The 23,649-nt window shown below is 36.0% G+C and overlaps 1 long non-coding RNA gene across 1 annotated transcript; it reads left to right on the forward strand.

Annotated features, from left to right (window-relative positions):
- Positions 1-20,893: 20,893 nt before the first annotated feature.
- On the forward strand, positions 20,894-21,946 carry LOC139188357 (uncharacterized). The gene is made up of 2 exons (XR_011571742.1): positions 20,894-21,032; positions 21,114-21,946. It is a non-coding gene; the product is annotated as an uncharacterized lncRNA (long non-coding RNA).
- Positions 21,947-23,649: the final 1,703 nt, after the last annotated feature.

Consider the following 23,649-nt stretch of genomic DNA (forward strand, 5'->3'; position numbering starts at 1 on the left):
CCATTATATTTTGCTTATACGTTTTATCAAAGAACCTTTGCAAGTAAAAAAATTCTAATAATAAGAATGTATGAAAAATTTTCAAATGGACTAGAAAATAAAGAAAAAACCTTTTTGTGCGAGAGTCTTCTACGAGTATGGATTTCAACTCTCAATGAAAGCACCAATTTGTGGATGCAAATTTTCTCCTCTTCGATCTTGGACGATTTTGCACCTACAAAACAACTAGCACCTTAGGTTAAGGCCAAAAGCCTCACGCGCCCACGATGAAATGGGGGGGGGGGGCTTTGGCCGAAGAACCTCCGATGCCAAAGTTAGAATTTTAGAGAGAAAAAGTGTTTAGAGTGTTTAGGATTTTTTGTAAGAGAATTGGAATTGGCTTTTTGGTGAGAAATGAGAGTATATTTATAGGGATAGGAGGTGGCTAGGGTTTTTTGGGTTTGATTTAGGTTTAATTAGCCAATTTATTTTGCTATTAAACATAAAATGAATGTTTTGGTGGTTTTTTGTATAATTGGCTAATCAATGTCACAAAAAAGGAAAATTATGGTGAAAAAAGAAGGAAATGGCCGGCTCCCTTTGGAGAAGGGATAACCGGCCTTTAGGGTGATTTTTATGCTTAATTTGGTGATGTAATTAGCCTTTAATATATTGATTATATTAATTGGTTGAGGATGTTATGGAATGTTTGAAATAAATGGCTAATTGAATAAGGAAAAAATGAGGTAAAAACATATATGGAATGAAATAGGTTTTGAATTGTTACCCATTTTGGGTACTCCTGACTTGGTTGATGGATGATTCTCCACTGCTCGCGTGTAGGAAACCCAGTCTGCCTCGAGGGTATTTTTGTCCTCTTTTGTCCAAAAGTCCACGTGTCGCCTAGTGAATATTTTTTGCTCCACACCAGGAACTTCTATAAACTCCTAGCCGAATACAACTACTATATGGGAAGCATTGTGTTGTGTTATCTAGGGCTTATAGGGACTGGTGTTTATATATATAGGCTAAAAGCTAGGTTTCCATCCATAAAGGAAACCTAAACTTACTTTCTTAGCCTCTAAGTTAAGTATCATAATTATAGTCAATTAAGGATTCCATCAATCCTATTTCCAATATAAGACACATGATATAGGATTAATATCTTTAAGAGATCGAATCACAATCAACATTATTTCTCCAATATTACATTCCTATTATATGTAGTAGACCACTTAAAGGTTGATTTATATTGGATAAATCCAACAACACTTGTATTAAAGACCCTATATCTATTCAAGAGAGGTTTATTGTGGTCTTCAAAGAAAAATGTCATAGGGATATTTAGACCATATTTGTAAATGATATGATATGTGAACAATAAAAATAAGTTCGTTAATCAAACACTTAAGTAATAAAATAATCATTGACATTGACAACCACATCATGTTTATATATATGGTCTCTTTAGCATTACTCAATCTACAAACTGTGGTCTTCTTAGCATCACCCTCTTTGTAATAGAAGTAGAGTCCACCATATGTAGTAGGTTGCACTTCTATTATAAAGATGAGATAAATGTGGTCTCTAAAATATTAGCTCCCCAGCATATTTCTATGCAATAATCATAGTCCCACTAGAACATAGGAAAACCAAAATTTAACAATAGGGAACTGCCTATAGATATGTTATATAATACTACTACAAAATTTGACCATTAATTGGTGAACATACTAAGTAAATTTACATGCTGTAAGTAGTTAAACTAATAAAATAGTGAAAATATGCTTTATTTTGTTTTATATTCCTAAAGATGGAGGGGAGATGGGGAAAGTAGATGCATGAATGTATAGTTGATGAGAAAATTAGAAAAATGTAGGAAAGCATTTGGTATGGGGTTTAAGGAAATCCAGTGTCGCGTCCAGTTTGAGACTTTGGCTACGGCAGATAAGCCACTGAAGGTAGCACTACATCTTCATGTGCCCCACCCATTAACCAACCAATGTGTTCCCTCGACGACGTGAATAATTCGTCTCACAACAAGCCGGTCACCACAGCCAAGTAAAAGAATATGAAACGAAATATGGCACAAACTAACAAACACAATCGCGCATCGTCATCTGGACGCATCTACAATTCCAAATCTAAATTACCCACCAGTAGGGAACAGATTCTTTATGTGCCCAGTAATATTGGAATCCCGTTTTATAAAACCTAGTTAATTGGGTGCAATTATTAACACTTTAAAAATTGTTGTGCACTTTTTATAAGGTTTTTTATTTTTTTTATTTTTTTTTATTATTATTTTTTTTACAAATAACATTTTACAGTATTCATATTAAAGGGAAAAGTTTAAACTTTGGACGAAATTGGTTGAGAAGGAAGACCTAACTATTAAGAGCATCACTAATGAAGGCCTTATCCTCCTTTTCTTTTAGGGCTACTATAAATGTAGCACTAGTGAGAAATTTCATCCCAATGAAACAAGAAAATTGGTCTACATCCACCACATGGGCTAGTATCTTCCTTGAATAGTAAAAAATTAGACTATATGAAACTTAGGATGAGAATGATGCAATCCATATCTATATGAAACCTCTCTTTTGTTTGGTGAACCATATATATGCCTAAAACCTTTTGAATGTGAATGTGTACGGAAATTTGACTTTTACCTTTCGTTCAAAGGAATTATCCCTTCCAGAATGTAACCCCACACAAGTCAAAGTGACATCATTTGCACCCATTTCTCTAGTAGCAACGTCATCATACCTTTTAACTTTTTTTGTCCTGCTTTAAGTCTCTATGTGGGTTGACTGGAAAAGGTAACGAATCAGACAAAATAACCGCGAATACGCCAATAGAAAAAGCAAGTCCATTAGGAGAGATTTTTTCAGTATTGACAAGAACATGGGATGATATTCTACTAGTGCACCAAATGCCAGTCATGTGTGTGGGTTGACTTGCCTCCAACTCAAAAAATTCATCTTCACCAGTGGCAGGTTTAGAAAATATTATTTAGGAGGGGGGAGGGGGTAGGGAGACGAGAGGAGGGTTTCAGTAAAAAGAGAGCACGCAGCGCAAAAAATCTTTTAGACATAAATACGTGCAAATTACCTTTTCATCAAGTCTTGGAAGACTTGAAGTCATTTGCAGAGGTATATTGCACACCTATTAATGTCTTAATTGCATGGGTAACTATATGTTCCAAGGCTGCTCCCATATGAATGATTAATTAAGGAACACTTATCGTTAACACACTAACAAATTGATTGATATCATTGGATTTCGTTAATATGTTTGTTCAAGAATGAGATGCTTTGTTCATTCTTTGAGATTACCATTTCATTTACTTTGCATTTTTGGATAGTCTTTTACTTCATTCTTATTTTCATCCCACAATTGTAATCACAACCAACAAGCAAATTAGAGGTAAACAATTTTAGGACTAGACTGTAAACCAAAACTTTCGACCAACTATAATTATAAAGAAGTATAAAATACTAATAATAGGATTTGAAAGGTGCGGCAAAGCAACACAACTGCTGAGCAAAACATCCACTATGCTATGCCCAAATCTAAGCATGCCTTGTAGCCCAGCAGTCCAAGCTCCTCTCTAAGGCATTTTATCAAGCAGTTGGAGGACATATATGAAGGGCGACTCTAATCTTAAAAAAGACAGCATCCAAGTCATCCATGAAAATTCAATGGAGTTCGGAAGATCAGCTGACCCCCTTGCCCCTAAGTTAGTTCGCCCCTGATCTCCACCGGTTCAAAATCATTGAGACAATTAAAGCAAGGGAAGCAGCCCAACTTGTTCAAGCTTGACCTTGCACGTACAGACAATTGGAGCAAGGGTAGCAGCTCATTTGGCTGCCCTGCCTGTTCAAGCATAAACTTGCGCCTGCAGGCAATTGAAGTTGATGTCAGCATGGATCCACCACGTGCAACCCACTGAGGCAAAAGCCTCGCCTTTAGCCGTTAGATTTCCAACAGTCTTCTTGTCTGGACAGTTGGATTTCCAACATTAAAAAAATTGAAAATTATATGTTGTGCCATGTCTTGGAAATCAACAAACATGATTAATCCAAAGGTAAAACAATCCAACAAATTCTGAAAAATTCCAAAATAAAAACACAAAATTTTGTTTAAGAACACATTTAAACAAACTCACAAAATTCAGCCATCTTTTTCCTTCACTTTTTATCTCTAATTATTATGCTTGTTTGTAATGCTATTTTTTGCTTTGTATTTAAAATTAAATTATCGGAGTTAATTATGGAATTTTATTTTCAAAATATAAACTTGCTAAGTACACACTTACAAGGCATACAAAATGAAAATATATTTGTCACAGCCCGTCCCGGAGGTACTTTTGGCGGGAATGTGAAAGGACAAAAATGCCCTTGTCAGGTATCAAGGTATGGGTGATTACCTATGCTTTGATACACGTGATTGCCAGCACACCTGGATCCTCCGGATCGGGGTGTGTCAATATTTGTGAATAGTAATCGCCCTTACCCTTCCTCTTCTCAAATGAGTGTACTTGCACAAATTTAATTATTGTTTAGAGAGAACAGTAAGGGTAATTTCACTGTGCTTGTCCTTGACCTCCTAAAATAGATGGACATGTTCTAACATCACTCGACCTGCTTATATTGGTGTGTGTTCCTTTTATTAGAGAGGTGGCACAAATGTAGTCTATCAAATGTAATCTCTCTTGCATCATTCTTTGTTAGAAAATGTAGTAAAATCTCGCTATACCATGACACTCTAGATAAGGATAACAATGATTTATGTAGTAATGTTTTAGAAGATTTTATGTTACCTAGTTTAGAGCTTCTTCTATCCGGGTGTGTTGACTATTCTCTCTGCTGAGGCATGATCCTTTAGATTTCTAATAAATTGTTTTGCTGATAAAAAGACGATCTTTATTGACAGCAGATTCGTAAAAATATATTGTCCTGGACATTCATACTTTGCAATTTAGGCAATCCAAGATATAATATATTGGTCCAGGTTACATTTTGATTTGGGTGTTTTAGCCTTGAGGCAATCCAATTTTTTTAATTTTTATAAATTAAGTTTCTTCCTGAATTCTAATATACTCCAATGTTTAGATGAAAAGATCCTCCAAGACTTATATTCACAATTTTTACAATTAACTTTGAATTTGAAAATTGGAATGTGGTCAACAGATTGAACTGGGACTTCAATAGATTGATTTCGATTATTTAAGAAATAATTTATTTTTTAGTATCACTGTTCAAAATTTTCCTTTTTAGATTTTATTTATTTTTGTTTTTGGGTTTGCTAATAAAGCTTTAAATATAAAAAATTATATTTAAAGCTAACACATGGCAAGCTATGATATATGTCTGCCACTACCAATCAACTTAGGATTGGTTTGGTATTGCTGTGCTTTGAAAAAAAGCTGCTTCTGCTGTGCTGTGAGAATAAGCGGCTGTAAAATAAAGCTGTAGAGTGTTTGATAAACTTTTTTGTAAAAAGGCTTTTGAAAAAAAAAAGCAGTATTATAATGTTTGGTAAACTTTTATGTAAAATAGATGTGAAAAAAACCGGTTTTTCAAAGCTGAGTTTTGCAGCTTCTTGTTTTTGGCTTGTTTTCACCCAAAACTGTGAAAAAAAAGCTGAAGCTGAATGTTTACCAAACACAAAAAAGCTCCCAGCTTTTTTTGATACCAGCTTTTTTCAGAATCATCTCAGTACCAAACCAGGCCTTAATCTAGAGGCAAGTTAAGCTTCACACAAGTTTTTCTTGTTCTCCTCACCTTAATAATAATAATTTAAAAAAAAAGAAAAAAAAAACTAATATGCTCCAATATTGACGTAATATTTTTTATCCATAGATTTTCCATTAAAAGTGACTAAGTCAAAAAATAATTTTTGTAATTACATATCTGTTAAGTATAACTTCTTTGTAATAATAAAAATAATTTGATCTTGCAAGTGACCTTTTACCACAGTAGTAAAAAAGAGTTAAGTCATTGCATGATGGTGTGGATTCGAAGTTCGTCGGCGGCTAATCTAACATCTAACCTAACAAAATTTATGGTTTGACAAAAAAAAAATTTGGTCCTAAGATCAATAAGATATTTCACTGTCTTTCTTCGAGTGTGAAACTGTCATACTATTATAATTTTAATACATTATATTAATGAGGTCTCCCATCTAACAATGTTATGCGATGCAGAAATGATACTATAACCATATATTTGCGTTAATAAAGATAAGACTCATATATGTGAATAAGTCTTAATTTTATTAGTGAAATAGTACATAAGATGGTACGAATATTTAATAACGGTAGAATTACTCATGTTGGCGTCAGGTTTCTAGTTCTAGAAATTTTTTAATATTAGTATCCCAGTGTAATAATGACACACGTAAGTAAAGAGGAAGAAGTTGAAACGGTATAACATGCTACTGTGAACAAGTCAACAATATACAGCTTCTAAATCATGTTGGGTCAAATTTCTGCCACTCTCCACATGTAACAAATGCTTGAGTATAGTAGTATAAAAAGAAAAAGAAGAAAAAAAAAAAAACGAATGTTACCCGAACTCCATGCATAACTGTCATTGGAATTATAACTTTTTGTTAGCCGGCGTAGCTCAACCGCACCCTATCATTGACTGCTGAAAAGGCCACCATATATTGCTTAAAAAATATAAAAATTTGCTAATTTGGTCCATGAATTCTTACGCATGAAAATTCAGTTTTTAAATTCATTAAAAATTATCAAATTCATCTTTATTGTTGATTCAAATTATTTTATTCATTTTTTCGTTAATTTAAATCATGTGACTTGTATTTGATACATTTTAAAAGGTAGATTAACATTTTTAATGGGTTTAAGAACTTTTCCTTTTTCTACTCCATCTCAATGTATATTCTTCATTTCTTGGCTCCAATTAACAACTAAATTCTCTTCCTTAACCATAACAATAGGCTATGCTATGTCATGAACGAGAAATAGTATATACTAGCAAAAATGCCTGCGCGCTGCTGCGAATGTTTAAAATATTTTGATAATATGTACATACAGAAAATAGAATTTATTGAAGTTAGATTTATATACCTAAGATAGAGATTGGCAGTGTGCAATTCCTCACTGTTATAAAGATAGAGATGCTATGAAAGCTATATTCATGTACAGAAGTTCATAGTATCAAAATTGTTCAAATACGAAAAAAAAACATGTTCATATCAGAAGCTTGGCACCGCACATCTGCTCAGTGTTTATGATTTTTCCTGGTCAATCTTCTGGTCTTGCTTGTTTGGGAATGACCATCTTTTTCTTGGTCATCTTGTTATTTTTTGCTTTGTCCAGAATTTTTCTCTTGCTATATATTAAGAATTGTAATCAATAAGAATTCAAAATAAAAAACTAAAAGTTTTCAATCTATTTAACCACTGAATTGATGGAGGAGCGAAAGAGAGAAACAAAAAAAAAGGGCCATTATTCAATTATATGGAGAATTACTTGATACGTACAAAAGATTTGAAAATTAAACTAACATTAAAAAAAGAAAAGAAAAAAGAGATGAGATGGAGTGGAAACCACATACCAACATCAAGCTTAAAATTGTAGTGCTATCTGCAATTAGTCTTATCAGGAGCTTCTACACTGGTTGATGTCTCGGTCTTTTACTTAGCTGTATGTACATTGTAGACTTGGGTAGATGAGAAGCAGAAGAAAATAAAAATATAAGTTAAAGTTACAACTTAACTATCTATGTTGATTCATGTCCAACACATAATAAGAATAATAAGAATAGCGAATCATTTTTCATCTCGTGCACTGATTTGTCATTGTCACTCAAATTCACAAATTCATTTACTCCAAATTTCTTAGTTATGACCAAGGAAAGAATGTTTAAGCAAAAATATGTTTATATGTTTTCCCACCAAATTACCTGTTAAACCTGTTTGTACCATACTTGACCAATCTCGAAACTACCGAGCACCAGTCAACGTTATACCGTTAAGGACCCGGAAGAGTTTCCCTCCAACCAAGAGGCCAATCACGGTGCGACACGTGTCGACATCAGAAGCCAATCATAGCTCAACATCGGAAGCCAATCATAACACGACACGTGTCAATGTCAGAACAAAGCTTTTGTTGGCACCATAAATTGGTTTTGCTTCACACTGTCTTGATCAAGAGTGTGTGAAGCTTTTGAGAATTGTGGTTGCCCTCCATTGATGAAGCTCTTGTTGGCACCATAAATTGGTTTTGCTTCACACACTCTTGATCAAGACAATGTGAAGCAAAACCAATTTATGGTGCCAACAAAAGTTTCATCAACGGAGGGCAACTACAATTCTCAAACTCTTCACACACTCTTAATTAAGACAGTGTGAAGCAAAATCAATTTATGGTGCCAACAAAAGCTTCATTAATGGAGGACAACTACAAATGCCAAAAGCTTCACACACTCTTGATCAAGATAGTGTGAAGCAAAATCAATTCATGGTACCCAACAAAGTTTCAACTCCAAAGCTTCACCTACAAAGCTTCAACACAAAAGCTTCACCTACAAAGCTTCAACTCCAAAGCTTCACCTACAAAGCTTCAATTCCAAAGCTTCACCTACAAAGCTTCAACTCCAAAGCTTCACCTACAAAAGCTTCAACTCAAAAGCTTCACCTACAAAAGCTTCAACTCCAAAGCTTCACCTACAAAAGCTTAAACTCTAAAGCTTCAACACAAAAACTTCACCTACAAAGCTTCAACACAAAAGCTTCACCTACAAAAGCTTCACCTACAAGGCTTCAACTCCAAAGTTTCACCTACAAAGCTTCAACTCCAAAGCTTCACCTACAAAGCTTCAACACCTAAGCTTCACCTACAAAGCTTCAACACAAAAGCTTCACCTACAAAAGCTTCAACATAAAAGTCTCACCTACAAAAGCTTCACCTACAAAAGCTTCCACACAAAAGCTTCATCTACAAAAGCTTCAACATAAAAGCTTCACCTACAAAAGCATCACACACTCTTGATCAAGATAGTGTGAAGCAAAATCAATTCATGATACCCAACAAAGCTTCAACCTCAAAGTTTCACGTACAAAGCTTCAACACCAAAGCTTCACCTGCAAAGCTTAAAAAAATTATATACATACATACATATATATATATATATATATATATTTTTTTTTTTCGAAAATTCAGAAATAAAAAAAAAAATCGGAAATTCGAAAAAAAAGAAAAGAAAATGAGGCCTTTTTCTTTAGGCCTAACAACTTTCATAACAAATATATATGAAGGAGGAGTTTTGGGCTACCACTTAGAAAGGAAAATGGTGAAGTTTTGTTACTTTGGAAACTTGGCTAGTAGCAAGACACCTCCTTCGTCAAATCCCTCGACCGGAGACTTGGGGGACTCCTACCATATGTTACTGCATTTTGATACTCGGAAGTCTCATGACCACTCAGTGACTTAGATTTTTCAAGTCTCCAACCAAGAAGTTTTCCTCACTCGGAAAATTAATGGAGCACTACCTCAACCTACATGCTTCACTCACAAAGCTTTAACATACAAGCTTCAACAAAAGAAAAAATTCAAAGAAATTAGTGAAGAAGGCTTTGGTGTATTTAACACAATACGTTGAAATGAAACAAAGCTTATTTATTGATATCTCTGATAAGTTACAAATATGTACATATACATGAATCAAAATAAACAAACAAGAGGGAGCCTTCACAAAGGTTGCTCATGAGAAGTCTTAGCAGTCGGCAGAGCCCTAGAAAGAGAAGGAACCGGAGGGTGATCATTCGGAGCCTCAGTACTGGGCAGAACCCCAGAAGGAGGAGGTATCAGAGGTTGATCATTTAGAGCTTCATTACGCGGTACAGCCCCAGAAGATGAAGGCAATAAATGCCTTTGGAACAAACCTATAAACCTCTGATGATCAAGTAAATTCTGACCATTAGATTCCTGCAACTGGTCAAGCTTCCTTTTCATGTTTGTAGCATAGTCATGTGCGAGCCTGTTTAACTGTTTATTCTCATGCTTGAGCCTCTGATCTCTTGTTTGAGACTTATCACTTCAGCCGCCAATGATTCAACTTGACGGGTTCGAGCAAATAGGCGTTGGGCCATATTAGACACAGAACTTGCACACTGAACACTGAGAGCCAGAGAATCCTTATCAGCCAACTCATCAGACCGTTTGGAAAGTAGTCTGTTATCTTTAGGAGTAAGAAAGTTCTTGGCCACCACCGCAGCGGACATATCATTCTTCATCACAGAGTCCCCAACGGTAAGAGGACCAGTAGGGGATAAGAAGGATGGACGCCATATGTTGTCTTGAGGAGGCATGGCTGCCTCTTCACCAAAGTTCAAGTCAAAATGACGATCAGATGGGCCAGACATTTTCAGAAATTATGAAGGAGAAATGAAGTCCAATAAATCTCTGAAGTACGAAAATAAGGGGAAAATTCCTACAAGCAATAACTCTTTGAACGTACTTCTTGCACACAATTGGTGCCCCTATAAAAGAAAGGGCAACATGGCCGTTTGTTCAAAAATCGAAGAGGCACCATTCTCCGGATTTCGAGAAGCGGATTTTTCTGAGTAAAATATGTCGACAATCCCTACATGCAACATCAGCTTCTCGGGTACCACTGATAACTTTGGCAAAGATCTCTGACAAAGTTTAGACACATAAATTTTGAAGGTCCAGCTACCCTACCATTACCCACAAGGGTAACGGAACAACATCACTGCTTGATAACTGGAAAGTCTTTATGTGTGTCAACCTCAGTGCTCATTGGCATGGCAACTTGGCAAAAATGCCCAACCTTTACTCACATCGAGAAAACACTCATAACAGGATTACTTTCTCAAAAATCGAAGAGGCACCGCTCCCCGAATCTCGAGAGCCACGCTCCCACCAGGATTACTTTCTTAAAATTCGAAGAGGCACAGCTATCTGAATCTCGAGAGTCAGACTCCTACCAGGATCGCTTTCTCAAAAATCAAAGAGGCACCGTTCTCTAAATCTGGAGAGCCAGATCCCCAATAGGATTGCTTGTTCAAAAATCGAAGAGGCAACACTCTCCAAATCTCAAGAGCCAGATCCCCAATAGGATTGCTTGTTCGAAAACCGAAGAGGCACCGTTCTCCGAACTTCAAGAGCCAGATTTCCTTGGATAAAATTTGTCTGCAATCTTCACACGTAACATCAGCTTTCCAAATACCACAGACCATTTTTTCAAAGTGCTCTGACAAAGTTAAAACACGTGAAGCTTGCAGCTCCCACTACATTGCTATGACCAAGAAGGGTAAATGAATAGCATTACTACTTGTTGTTGAGGGAACTCCTATATATGTCTACCGCCACCCTCCACGAACAGGAAAACCTGCAAAAATGCTCAACCATTCCTCGTATCTGATAGGGCACTCCCAACGAAGCCTCTCGAAATACTCAGCTTCCTTTCCCTCGATAATACCTCTGCAAACAAGCCACACCAGAGCAAGAGTATCTCATATCATCAGGGTTCAAAGTAAAAGTATCCCATATCATGCTTTTTCCCTATCTTTTCCTTTGCCCTTGCTTTTACCTGCAAGACAAGGAGAAAGAAAGCAATCAGTCGGCACCTGAAATCAAACTTCCGATCTAGAACTGATTGCCCGGAACCTTTGCCTGGGTCCTCACCTAGCATTACTCTCAAGTACTCATCATCAACTGTTGTCAAGGTCATGAATCCTTTCGGTAAATACTTCATAACAGTTGATACGATATAGGCTCTTTACATTGAAGCTGCCAAGCATGGATGAGTCGCTGAGAAGTAGTTCTCTGAAGGACCATTCAAATGAAAAGGTTGTGCACCACTTCTACGATGTAAAAGATTGAAGCAGAAGGTTCAACGATGAGCTAGAACAGATCACTATAGCACGACGCCCTACCTGCAGAACCGCATAATCCAGACGGAAGAGTCTAAGTCAAATCCAAGCTCGGCATCGCTGCCTTATCCGAAGAGCTCAAGAAACTTCAACAACCTTTCGCTGGCAACGTCGCCAAAGAGCAAAGCCTCGCCATACCACATCCACTACTTTGTCAACAACAAAACTATCCCATTTTATCAAGGTCGAACGAACTCTTGATTTGATGGACTTGTTTTGACCCTCAAATTCATGAGTCAGCCTTATACTCTGGAGGCAACTAGAAAACCCTCCAACCCAGTTCAAGAATAAGCTTGTGGAAAGTTACTTCTTCAAAAGAAAAAGTTTCTCATATCATCTATTCTCCTTTTTCTTCTCTTTATCCTTCATGCTGCCTGCAAGATAGGGAGAATGAGAACAATCAGCCAGAACTCGAAATCAAACTTCTGATCTAGGACTGATTGCTTGGAGCTCTGATTGCTTACCTTGTCTGTCACCTCTTTCGACAGATCTCCTGGCTCGGCGACTTGGGGGACTCCTACTAAATGGTTTGTATCGCGCTTGACCAAGCCTAAAACTACAAGTAAGGTTCAAGTGAAATTGATACATTACCTTGTGCATCTCCACCGGTTAAAGATACCACCCCTGGATGGAGGAAGAGTACTTCCAGAGAAGATGACACATCTACCTATGCGATAGATAAGGCAAGTGAAGATGATACCACACTTCAGTACTTAGAAGTTTTGTGATTACTCAGCGGCTTGGATCTTGCAAGTCCATAACCGAGGAACTTCCCTCACTCGGGAACTTAGGGGAGTATTGTTTGTACCATACTTGACCAATCCTGAAACTACAGAGCACCGACAACATTATACCGTCAAGGACCCAGAAGAGTTTCCCTCCAACCAGAAGGCCAATCACAGTGCAACATGTGTCGACATTAGTAGCCAATCATAGCATGACACGTGTAAACATCGGAAGCCAATCACAACACGACACGTGTCAATGTCAGAACAAAGCTAAAAACTCTCGTCTATAAAAGGAGATCATTCTCCCACAATATTGCCTAATGTCATTTGTATTAAATCATTCGCTAGTACTCACTAAAGGAAGGCTTGAACCTATGACTTGTGTAAACCCTTCACAATTAATGAGAACTCCTATACTCCGTGGACGTAACCAATCTGGGTGAACCACATACATCTTGTGTTTTCCTCCATGTCTTTATCCATTTACATACTTATCCACACTAGTGACCAGAGCAATCTAGCGAAGGTCACAAACTTAACAATTTATGTTGTACCAAAGTCCTCATTGATTTTGTGCATCAACAAAACCAAATCCAAACGTCAAAAATAAAAAATAAATACCTTCGTCAAACCTCTTGGGCTTCAAGTCCACCGACTCCACCCCAATACTCTGTGGCGCCTTAGAAATTCTTCCACCTTTAGTAGCCTAGATCATGCATGTATCAGTATAAATACAGAAAAGAAAATAAATGCAATTTATTAGAACAAAGAATTTGGGATCAACAAAGTTTGTCCAAACTTACAGCGAGGCCAATAAACAGCAACTGAGGACAATTTTTCATTTCGCTACATTGAGAGGGGAACCCAAACCTAATATTAAAAAAACAAAATATTCAGTATAATGCAAACGATTCAATATGTAGTATCAATTGAGGATGCATAATTCAAGGCTTTAAAGCATTGAGTACGACACCAAACTTGTTGGTATGGCACAACTAAGGATGCAAACTTTGTCCAACTGAGCAAAGGGCTTGATTTTGGAAAGACGGCCATAATGAACAACAATGTATTCACTTGAAGTAAATGTGCCTGGAAAACTCTACTCGTAGTTTACAAATCTGTAATTCTCAAAGCTTAATCATATAAAATCATATATATATATATATATATATTATGTATGTTGTAGATATTATTGCTGACCTTCGGCAGAAGTAGAGTTCAGTGTGATAAACTGAGGTATATTTGACCTTTACCCTCATTTCCATGGCCTTAGGTGGAGCAACCTTCACCCTCTCCATCACCAACAGCTTCCTGACTTCCCATCAGTGTGATAAACTGAGTATTAAATCTCTATAAAGACATGCAAAATGAAGAACAATGGACATAGCAGGCAAAGATGCTAATTGGTGTTCATAAAAAAGATATTTTAGTTTTAATTACCTTGTATTTGAGAAGAGGTTCAGAACTCTCTTCAATTTCTTTTGGTTCTGGTTTGGCTTCAGGCCTAGCCTCCATTGTCGCCATCGACAGAAGACGAGCTCTTAGGAATAGAAGTGGACATGAATGGAGCTTGATATGATCTAATTATGAAAACATATACCAATCAAACATAAAATTTAAGGTGCATGGACGAATTTCTCCTACGAAATGATCTAAATATGTTGAGAAGAATATACATTTTTACATATTTTCTCGACAACCAAACAACATATTTTGTCACCGGTGTTTAGACAGAAACAAGTCGTCGAAATTTGAAGACCAAAGCCCTAATACCTTAACACATAAGATCGATTCAATTAAGTGTGAGAGAATTTGTAGAATTTTATATGTTAGTTTGAGGGTTTGAGTTTGTTTTCTTATTTTATGCAAAGAAAACTTCAATCAAATGCCAAATAACTCACTATCTTACCTAATGACAAATAAGTGAGAGAGCTTTTGGGTAAAAGGGTCAGAGATGGTTTGAAGCTGGAATTTGCTGATGCTAGGGTGAGTCAAGATGTTGTTGCAGTCTGGTTGTCAGCCGACGACCAAGATTTCTTCATGGGTTTTCCTTCCAAATGGGTTTGTAGTGCGGCTATGGTTGAGATTTGTTGAGGATGAAGCGGTTAGTGAGTGAGAGAGAAACTGCGATTGTGAAAGAACGCAGAGGTGTGGAAAATGATGATTATGAAGGGAATTGAGAGGCGAGATTGATCGCACTTGTTGGAATCGAAGGCAAGATCGTGACCGGGATGCAGGGAAGCATGTGAGGGGAAGTTAGGAGAGAAAATGGAAACAAAAGGGCAAAACGGCAATGAAAGACACGTAACGATGAAAGACATCTAGAACAATCAAAGCCAAAGCAAAGAGGATGAAAGACACGTAGAACCAAAAGGACAAAACAGTCATATTACTGTAGAAACTCAGCATTAAAACGAAGAGGAAGAAAAAAATAAAGGGCAAATTCGTCAAATCACTATTAATGAACAGTAACTGAAACTGAGTTTTAGTATATATAATTTGTATGACGTTAGGAAATTTGACAAATGACCTATACAACCAAAAAAATACTAGAGAGCACATATTTATCAAGATTTTAAGAGACACTAGATGCTAGTCAGTGACAGACTAAGACCTAGTGCCTAGGCGGCTAGGCGGGAGCTTAGGCAGACTAGGTGGATTAAGTAAATTTATTATAGCTCGTATAAATAAGTGTATGTTTATACTTAAAAAATACATAATTGTATTGTGATACATAAATTATAAAGTATTAGAACATATTGAAAATATGGGGAACAAGCATATGATAAATGTTTATCCAAGTATTCAATAAGTGTCTTACAATTTATTGAAAAATAAAAATAAAATACAAATTAATAGTTATCTATTTTCTGTCTAGGTGAGAGTTGTGATCTAGCCGGGTATCTAGGCGGACTTAGGCGGGCGCCTAAGCAGATCTATGCGCCATTTCTTAATATTCAATGCCTAGAGATTACTCGAGCTGTGATCAGCCGCTTAGCACCTATGCGGGGCCTAGTTGGAAATTTTTAGAATAGTATACCATTTGATATGATAAGTTATGATAAATATATATATATAGAGAGAGAGAGAGAGAGAGAGAGAGAGAGAGAGTGATCTAGTATATAGCACTAGGGGTGGAAAAAAAATCCCGAAAATCCCGAACCAAACCGAAAAAATTCCAATCCCAAACCAAAAATTTCTCAAACCGAATTTCCCAAAATTTCGGTACGGGATTCGGGGTTGGCTTCTTGATATTTCGGGAATTCCATACTGATCCGAAAATATATAATATTAATTATTATATATATTTATACATATATTATTCTTTTATAATTGATGCTAGTAGTTTCTAATTCATGCTTTGCAACCTGGAATGCCATACACCTTGCATATCATTCATGTTTTGTTTGATATTCATTTGGATTTTATTATTGCTGTTGCCATGGCTGATGATTTTAGAAGGCTTGATTCTTTTGTCTCTCAACAGATTGCAAAAAGGGTTTAATTAATTTGAATTTTGACTCTGATAAAAATAGTCAAGCATGCCAGTGTTCGATTAAATGGTAGTGTGAATGAAATGACATTCCTAGTTCATGAATGTGTTCTTAAATTAAATATTTGAAGAACAATTCATAATTTCATATTTCAATTTGGGATTCCCGATTTGTCCCAAAATCCAGAAAAATTTCGGGATTCCCAAAAATTTGGTTTGTGATTGGTCTTCAAATTCTCGTCCCGAAAAATTTTGGTTGCGATTCAGGATACTAGTTTCGGTATGGTATCCCATACCGAACCACCCCTATATAGCACCATAACTAAAGGACATCCCAATATAGATTCAAAAGCAAAGGACAGACTGATTAGGGTACCATATATTTTAGTGGTTTTTTTTAGAGAAGTGTTATTGGCATTTTAAAAATCTCATTCTACACTCCTCACAAATGTATTTTTCTTTCATAATATAGAAAGTTTGGAGTGTAGAATGAGATTTTTGGAGTGCTAATAACAATTCCCTTATTTTAATTTAGGTAAAATATCTAATCGTGTCAGTTTATCATATATCGTGTGTCTAGTTTTCGTTATGTACTATTTATATTCAATTTTGAAGTAAAAGTTTAAAATGATTTCTAACCGCACGATGTACGATGAACGAACATAATTGATTGATTCTCCAGATATCCCCACAAAGAGGATCCAAAGAGGATCCTATTCCGGTGGCACTGATAATTGTTTCTTTATAAATTTTCGCATATGAAGAAATAGTTGTCGGTGCCACCAATATTCAACTTAATTACAATACTACTACCGCACACAAACTTTAACGTAATCACGATATTGCCTTGTAATTGAAAAATGTTCGTTTTTATTTTTGAACCAATTGAAAAATGTTCGTTAGGTGTTTTCCTTTTTATCTTTATCAAAAAGGTGTACAAATATGATCGGCTAAATATGGTCTACCAATTATTTTTCTTTTCCTAGTAAATGTGGATGGGATAAGACTTGCGTTCCCAATGGGGAATACACATATCCTACTTCTTTCAAATAAATTATATTCGACATATAAATTTCATAATTTGAACCATTCACTTTTTTAATCTTCATTTGAAGATCATTCTTATAAAAAATCATCTAAATCAGAGATCTTTTAGTCATCTAAATCTATGAAACAAATCGACAATATGAGTACCAAAGAACCACTACAAGAAAAATGAGCTTTGGGTACAAAACAAAGGGCACAATTGAGAATTTTGTGTCTGTTTGACCACCAAAAAGCTTAAACAGTTCCCATTTCATAGAGGACACCATCTATTGTGCCCAATGTTAAAAAAGGAAGACACAAAATAGTAATGGGCACGGTTTCCGTGCCGAGTGGGGTCAGATGACATTTTTTTACTGAAGATCGGCACAAAAAACATTTTGTGTCTATAAAAATTATTTGTCAGAGGCACTGTATGTTCTCTCTCGTTTGTCTTTACCTCCTCTAGCACACCAATAATTAAAATTTATAAAATTGTGGTAAATAATGGTATGAAGCTATTTATTATTGTGCAATGTTTTAGCCTCAAAATAAGTTAGCAATAATATTGTTCAAATTCGTTTTTCGCGAGAGCCGAATCTCATATCTCTCACTTACAAGTAAAGAAGAATACCACTACACCGTAGTATTAAGTGGCGTGTTTTAGATTTACAATGGATCATTTCCAACTACAATAAATGTTTGTTAGATTCGTATCTTTTTTAATTGCATTTTAGATTGGTATCTTCCTGCAAGTTTGTTTTTTATGCTTGGTGATATGGTTTTTGGTTTTATAGTAAATGTTTATTTTTTTACTGCATTAAAAGTCCTTCATGCAATGACACATAACCAACAATTGTGCCCTTAGGGTCGGTCTCCGTGCAAAAGCAAGTTGATCTTCAGATAGACAAATAAGTGTAGATTCCTTTTTATGACACTAATGATAGAAATTGTGTCCACTAAATATTAATAAATAATAAATCAGTCTACTTTTCATTGGGTCTTCAGATAGACAATATATTTTAATAATTATAAAATCCTTTTTATGACACTGATGTTATAAATTGTGTCCAGTAAATATTAATAAATAATAAATCACTCTATAGCAAAACAATATGTTGGCACAATTATGGATTTGTGCCTGTATTCTAGTATAAAGCGTCCACACTCCTTTACTAATTTGTCTATGGAAAATAGAAGGTCACTTCATACACTTGTGTTTATTTTGAATATGATCAAGTTCTACATCATTGAGAATGAGGGACATGCGACGTAGCGGAGTTAGAATTGGAACCGAATCTCCAACATCACATTCGTCTATTGCTTCAAACATTACAACAGCAAATTCCACAACGAATCATATTTATAAATATCAGTAATCATATTTTTTTTAGCACAAAAAATCGTCACTATTTATATATATCAGTAATCATATTTTTTTATTAATTTACAAACACATGAAAAGAATTTTCATGCTCTTTGATTTAGGATTATTTAAATCATTTAATCTTAAAGACATAATGTTCGTGTCTTCCCTTAAAGTCTGGACAGTCATATTTAAGTATTAGTTTTTATCGATCCCATAACCCACTCGGTTTCAAAAGCAGCGTCACCCACACTCACTCAGCCTATTCAAACTTTCCTCCCTCAGATGCATTCTCACCCGTCTTTCTCCAACCCCTTTTCTCTCACTACCTTCCCCAGATCAAATCGTGGAGGCTCTTAAGTTCCATCATCGCTAGAAAACCTTGGTAGGAACCCTCCGCATACGATCTCCACAAGAACGGATCTCGGAGCAGCAGGGGGTTGGGATCGGTAGAGAGTTTGGAATCAGAATCGGAGGAGGTAATCACAGTTTTGGTAACTGCAAGGTCATCGAGGGGCTGTTTCTAGGGTTGGAGTGGGAGGCATTCGAACTTATCTTCATCCCAATACACGAAGCTGGTGAAGGAAGGTTTGGGAAGATGGATGCATAGTGAGTCCGAATCGGGAATCGGGTCTAGTAGGGAGAGATCAGAAGGTGAGTCGAGTTGGGAGGTGGTGGTGAGGAAAAGGCAGGTGCAAGTCGGAAGATGGAGTGAGGAGTAGTCGTCGTTGTCCTCATTTATTTCGTCACCGTAGCCTTCGAATTGGGAGTCGGCGACTTGGAGGGAGGAGGGAAAGAATGAGAGGTAAGAGAAGAGGAAGAAGATGATAAGTGTTTCATCTTTATCTCCTTTCATTTTTAAAGTACGATTGTATGCTTGTAAACATGTGTTGGTTGTTCAGGTGCCATGGATATACAATATTATTTCTTTTAGTAATCGCGTGTTTTTAAGAGAAGCTGTTTTCTCTTAGGATTTGATGTTATTTTGAATTGTTTTGATTAGTTCTGAAAGCTTTTAAATATCTCTGGTGTTGTAGATCAGATATCCCTTCATTTGTGGAGTTATGCGATCGAGGTCCTACATGGTGTATACAACTAGACAATTTGTAATCAAGTTTAATTTTCCATGGGTGCAAAAGTTCTTTGTAAAAGCAGACTTTAGTGTAATTTAATTGGCCAATTTAATCTCTCTTTCTATTCTTTTTCAGCTTCGAAAAGTAAATGATGAACATAAGACTGGAATTCGAAAAACTGAACATGATCTTCAAGTTGCAGAGGTTTGTTGTCCGTTTATTTGCTACCTGAAACTATCAATTGCTATATGGTATTAATTTTTTTGATATCTCAGGAAGAAATGGTGAAGAGAAGTTTGGGATTTCTTCGATATTTGATGATTTGATTGGGGTAAGGAAATGGTAATGCTATAATTTTCTAATGTCTGCTGTTGTTGGCAACGTTGTTGTTATCACTTTAGGTTTAATTCTTGTGTCTTTACCTCTTTTAGTGAGACTAGTCAATTAGTAAATTTATCAATTGCCTAAAGGTGGATTCTGTTATGGCCCCGTCTCTTATTAATCATATGCAAGCTTTTAAGCTTGAATAACAGTAAAGCGTATCATGTTCTTGTTACCATTTACAAGTACTTTAAAATTAAGTTCACCATACCGCCAATAGTTAAATCCTATTGTGACCCATGATCAGGTCCATGGAAGATGGCTTCCACATACATTTGGAGTTCATGTAGACTATTTTTCAGGTAAATCCTCGCAAATTAGTTGGATAACAATGTCAGTCTAATTTCATGACAAAGTATTTATGTGCAAACGTACATTGTGACTTTATTGGAATGCGCTTGGAAGACCAGCCTTCAATCTGGAAATTGAAAAGGTGTGTCTGTGATATTCCAAACTTTATTCGTTAAACTTCTCCAATAAAGATGTTCACTTGCCAGGTGAATAAACTGGAATAGCCAAGTATTCATTTATTTATTTGTCCTCAGGCCTTAAAAATGAAAGCTCGTGGTGAGGGTTGGGCTAGGATCATCGTCGAAAGAATCAGGACGGTATGTTATCCCCAACTCTTATTCATATAATACAAAATACAAAGTGAGACATGAGTTGTGTTTTATGGGATTAAGTGGCAAAATTTGAGTTTCAAAACTCGAGTTCTGAAGAGGAGCATAAAGCAGCAAAAGCCTATCTTACTAATAAATTCTGAAGTCATTAGACTTAGCTTTGGTGTTTGACATCTTCCTCTTTTCTGAACAATTAGTGTACAGTCAACTTTTCTATTTGAGATATTGAACCAAGTTGGTAACCTTTCTAATTCTTCCTCTTTTAATTTGAAGAACTGGATCCCAAGGTTGAAGAAACAGTCTTTGGAATTTAAGGCCTATCTTGAACCAAACATCTGATTAGTCACAGCAAAAACTGTTGATGTATATCGTTCATCAAAGAGTTCTATATGACCAGTTGTTTTCAAGGCACAAAATATGGCAGATCCTTACATTCAGGTGAGCCCTTCAAGAGAACTTTTTAAATATATGGATTTGGTGGATGGAATTCTTTCTTATGGCATTTCTGTGTTATGGCAGGAAGCTAAGAAATATACCGAGCCATACATTGATCGGGTTGCAATGGTGACAAAAACACATTTAGATAAATTACAAGAAAGAAAATGCCAATGCAATTCTCCTTGTTGCAAGCCAGGTGAGACGTATGTACATCTATCCTCTCAAAACCTTGCACATTTCTTTTCCTTTCTAAAGTTTACTTTCTCTGACCACTATGAAATATGTTTGCCCTCCAACTCATGAACTTCCCATCCTTGGTGAAAATGTGGCTTGGTCTGCGATCTCTTGTAGGCCAAAATGACATTATTTAGGATAATTATCAACTTTTGTTGTTGTAAGTAGCAACTTACTACAAAAAGTATCAACTTTTGTCTTGCTTATCCACTTATTGATGTCCAGAATTTCAAGGTACGGTGATGTTCTTATAGTGGAAAAAACTTATATTTCAATTGCATATTGTTGGAGGTTCTATTATTATGTATTAAGATTATCTTGTTTTACATTACTATAATCATTAAATTATTGAGTTTACTAATGTTGTTGTGTAGGAAGATAGGGAAAAACTATTTGAAGGAATACTTAAACAGAAATGGAAGATCTTCTCTTGATGATCATCTTCATTAATTCGTTTATGGAGCAGCAGAGATTCGATGAGGTGCAAGGCTTGCTGGGGAAGATGCATCTGTCCAAAAATGTCTGCTTTCAAGTTCTTTTTGCATTAGAGATGAAATATGTAACATTACAATATATGTTTGTGAGATTGAGAATGTATTGTAGGCTTTCTACATTTTATGAAGAAAAAAACCTCAATTTCAGTTTCAATTTTTCAAATTATGATTTTTTTTAATATTTAATTCATGCAGGCACAATTACATTTTTAGTGCCAACATGACTGGAAATGGTAGTCTGACAACTTTGTCAGAACATAGGCACAAAACACCCTTTATTTGTTCTGACATCATGAGCACAGAACTCAGCATTGTGCCCTCTGAGCAATGGTGACGCCCATAGAGGGCACATACACAAAGATAGTAGCTGCACTGTTGCTATTGGTCTATGACCACAATTGTTTGTGCTTTTTGGCCTCAAAGGGCACAAATAATTTATTGTGCGCAGTGCTCATTTTTTTTGTAGTGAACATAAGGAAAACTAATGTAAAAACTTCAAAACTTTGAATCTTAACTAAAAGCCACCTAATAACTTCATTTAATGATTATTAAAAAAATAACTTTATTTAATGATAAGAACTAAAAATAAAAAAAAATAAAAAAAGAAAAAAAATAGCCAACTGAAAGCGCGTGCAAGATTAAAAAAAAAAAAAACCGAAACCGGAGAGACTGCAATACAGAAACTCCAAACACAAATTAAATTATGCAAGAATATTTTGCAGCGCAATGTTTGTACTAATAGTTCAAAGGAGGTAAGGAAGATAATTGCCGCGTCTCAGCAGTGTTGATATACATATTTGTTATCATTTCCTAAATTTTCTGATGAACTGATGGATGTTGGTTTTAGTTATTTGATTGGCAGTGGTAATTGTGAAGTGCTATCATCTTCTTGTGTTCAGAAAAATCTAGAGATCCGTCATCGAAAGTGTCATGCATGTGGAACTCCGTTTGGTATAGAAAGCTAAAAATTGAAGAGATTCAGAGAAAATTTGATGACAATTGAAGACAATTAGAATAAAAGATGTTTGAAAGGTGACAAAGTGCCGAGAAAATTCAGGAAGAGTACATAAAAGAATGGTTGTTAGACTTTCTGGAGAGATACCATATTTGGTTTAAGATATAGTCAGTGCATGCCAACTTGTGTTCAGTTTCAAAAGTATTGCCCGTGTTCAGTTTCAAAAATAGTGTAGTACTCGTATTTAGTTTTAGAGATAATTAGTGTTCAGTTTCTGAAATATTGCTTTTCTTATTTTACTTTTTTTTTTTTTTTTTTTTTGGAAGAAAGGTAAATCCATTACCAATACCACATAATTACAATAAAGGAGCTCCAAACTACAATATACACACATTCAAAATATGGACCACCAAAGAAGACTTTTGAGCCCAAACAAAACACCGAAACACCCAACAGCTTCCAACCAACGCCGCCATTGGCATGCCGCTTTCCACCCAACAGAAACCAACATCCCATGCAAACCTCTGAACAGCAGCCATACACAGCCCCAAACATGGATGAAAAGAAGACTCCAAAATCCATCAGAGAGCACATCATCATTCGCGACCACGCAACGAAAGAAACCCACTAGCATTGGTGCCATCAAAGACACCCTAAAGGAAGGAGGTGGTGTAAACACCCAAGCCGGAGCTCTACACACCTTCCGAGAGATTAGCAAGATCGCGTTGAAATTGCAAGAATTGCAATGAGAAAAAACGGGTGACAAACCGAAATGTTGGATCAATGAATAATGGAGCTGATTGGAAATGATATGGAGTGGATTAGTGGAAATCAGGTAGGTGGAAGGAAGGGGGGGGATGAAAAAAGGGACTGGGCACAATGAAATCATATGCAGAAGGGATTGGGGAAAAGAACGATCGAACCAAAAGGCAAG

This window comes from Malus domestica, chromosome 10 (genome assembly GCF_042453785.1).
Source record: "Malus domestica chromosome 10, GDT2T_hap1".
In the NCBI taxonomy this organism is placed as follows: domain Eukaryota; kingdom Viridiplantae; phylum Streptophyta; class Magnoliopsida; order Rosales; family Rosaceae; genus Malus; species Malus domestica.